At 34.7% G+C, this 3,062-nt stretch overlaps 1 long non-coding RNA gene across 1 annotated transcript; it reads right to left on the bottom strand.

Moving 5' to 3' along the window:
* Positions 1-1,397, bottom strand: LOC130467078 (uncharacterized). The gene is made up of 2 exons (XR_008927246.1): positions 1,220-1,397; positions 1-222 (listed from the first exon to the last, which is right to left on the bottom strand). It is a non-coding gene; the product is annotated as an uncharacterized lncRNA (long non-coding RNA).
* Between the last annotated feature and the right edge of the window lie 1,665 nt (positions 1,398-3,062).

Genomic DNA, 3,062 nt, shown 5'->3' with positions numbered 1-3,062 from the left:
TAAAACTAACTTTAGGTTTATAAATAATCGATTACAGGTTTAGTCCCAAAAATCAACCAACGAAAATAAGGAAATATAAATAGTATGACAAGTTTAAAGTCCAATTAAGCAAACCCAAGTCAACTTAGCAAATCAAAACTAAATACAAGCTCTCTATTCCCGATCCCAATGATGCAACATCTTCAAACCTGCAGATGGACAATGCTTATTGATCCTTAGAGACTGCTCACCAAAGATTGGGTCATCACAGGATCAATAAGGCATAGCCATGATCAACATGCACAAGCAAAAGCACGTAATCAGCAAAGCTGAGTACTACATACTAAATCAATAATAATCCTTACATGATTCTATTAAACGAACAACCCTAACATGATACTAATGAACACAAACAAGGGCAGACAAAACATGATAGTTTGACGACCATACTTGACCAGACTAGACTAGGCTAGACTTTTAGCAAAAATATTATTTTAGTTGAAATAGACAATGGACCGAGTTGACCATCCAGAAGTCTTCACTAAGGAAGACGAGGTACGGGCGCGACTCCGTAACCTCAGTGACCTGCGATATCGAGGAACGTTTAAATAAAAATAGGACACGGTGATCAATCCGGTCCGAATTAAAGGCCATGGGCTACCACCATGAACCCCAACTCCTGTTTGTCCGTCACTTCAGACGTGCACAGTCTAAAGCTATTGCTATTCAGTTTCACTTTACATGATTTACAAATTGAGATTCCGTTATGACTCAACCATTACATAAGACAGACAATTCACATTTGTTCACAACTGTTTTTATCTTGGAATTAAGTAAGTGATCATAAAAGCATCAATCAAGACTCATTCCAACTTAACCAACCTTTCCTTTAACCATGAGCAACCCTGTATATGGGCATAGAGTTTCAACTTACTAAACAAGGTCCTCCGCCCTTATAAAGTAGTGAAAAGATAGAAAGGGAACAACAACCAATTGATCCAACCCAATCATATAGAATAATCTAGTGTTCCCAACCAACATGTTTGTATCAAACATCCATACTAACATGTTACAGTTCTTATAGTGCAAAATAAGTTCAATAAGTTTGTCCAACAGTATTAAACATGCACATTTCATATAACCAAGTTTGTCTATAATATCAACATCACCAAGTTCAACAATAATATCAACATGATTTCAACAATTAGCACACATTCCAAGCACGCAGGTATGTACGTACCTTGTGTAAACAAACTGCAAGACCACTTTAATAATTCAAAAGTCGCCTACGGAGAATTCTCCACCTAACAACAACCAATATAGACTCATATCAATTCATATTGAATTTTCAACAACATTAGGGAGCTTCAAACCCTTCCTAAACATAATTAGAACATTTTTCAATATCGAAACTTGAATATTTGGTTTCCTAGCATCATAATTATTATATTAATTATTGAAATTCGTTGAAAACTCTTCGCAAACATCATACTTTAAATTTTCAGCAATATAACTAATTTCAAACTACTCCCAAAACTTTGAAATCATAAAAACAATAACTTTAATAATTTATAATCATTCTACCATGATTTCAAAACTATTAAACCTTTAAAACCTTAAAATTTCATGCTTTAAATAATTAAAATTCAAATTCCAATTCAATTACATAATCTGAAAATTAATAATTTGATTATGCAAAACATATAATCTGAAATTCATAATTAAATTATAAAACTATAAAATTTAATTCAAGAAAACATAAATTAAATTAATTAAACATAATTAAAACATTAAATTAGCTTAGGGTTAGGAGTAAACCAAAAAGTGAAGGGAGGAAGAGCTGACGGCGGTTGGTGCAGCAGCACGGCGATGCCACAGTGGCAGCGCGGCGATGGGTGGTGGCGCAGCAGGGTGACCGAAGGTGGCTGGTGGTGCAAGCAGGAGGAAACGCACGCAGAGGAGAAAGAAAAGGAGGAGTGTTGATGCTTCGCGAAGGAGAAGGGAAGGGGCCAACGGCCGGTGCTGGTTGGTTGGCGGCAGCGACGGGGTGCAGGTGGCTTTCGCAACAAATGAACACAAGCATTAAGGAGGAGAGAACGAAAGGGAGAAGGAAAACCGAAGGAGAAAATGAGGAAGAAGGAGTTACCGGCGAGGAAGGTTGCACGCGACGGAGGAGGAGCGTCTGAGGTGGTTGGCCGGCGGCGTGAGGGACAACAGCAAGGAGGGCGGCGGTGGCTGAAGCAGAGAGAGAGTTTGCTTGCTTTTCACGTGAATTGGAGGAGAGGAGAGAAGAGGGTTTTTGGCTTTCTTGATTTTACGTGAAGTTGAATTATGGGTTGATAATATGGGTTTTCTTGTTTTGGGCTTTGTCAATTTGGGCTAGGATTAGAATTGAGTTTGTTTGAATCCAAAACCAGTTAATATTGTTTTCCAAATTCAATCGAACGTGTTTTCGCAATTCAAATTCTTTTCAACATAAAATTCTAAAATTATTTTTTTTGATTTCATAAATCGTTGAAATATTTAGAACGTATAAAAATAAATTACGTTAAATATATATTTATTACTAAACTTCATAAATTCTATTTAATTATAAATAATATACGTTAAAATATATTTAATAAAATTTATAAATTTACGGGGGATTACAGCTACAGTGTTTACGCACTTAAACCTTAATTTTTTTTATCTTTAGTGGAAATTTCATCTGGGTTTCTCGTTATTCGTTGAAATTTGACTACCTTTTTTGTTAAAGAAAAACTAAACTTGCAAATATTAAGTACAGTAATAATTATCGTTGTGTGGTTCACCATTGTTATCCATAGATTTGTAGGGTAAAGTTAAAGTTAAAGACTTCATAGAGTTGTTAATTAACATGTAATTGAATATTAGAATGATTATATGAGTTTTAGATTGAAAAAAAGAATAATTAGAAAAGGGGCAATTTAGGAAAAATAATATTTAAGTAATATTTAGTTATTCTGCATTTAGGAAAAATACTACCTGCAATTAGTATTTTCCATACCTAATTATTAGAGCGCCACATAAGCAATCATTGAAATTCGACGAATGATAAAGAGATA

This window comes from Spinacia oleracea, chromosome 2, assembly GCF_020520425.1.
Source record: "Spinacia oleracea cultivar Varoflay chromosome 2, BTI_SOV_V1, whole genome shotgun sequence".
In the NCBI taxonomy this organism is placed as follows: domain Eukaryota; kingdom Viridiplantae; phylum Streptophyta; class Magnoliopsida; order Caryophyllales; family Amaranthaceae; genus Spinacia; species Spinacia oleracea.
This window is presented reverse-complemented; position numbering and strand designations above follow the sequence as displayed.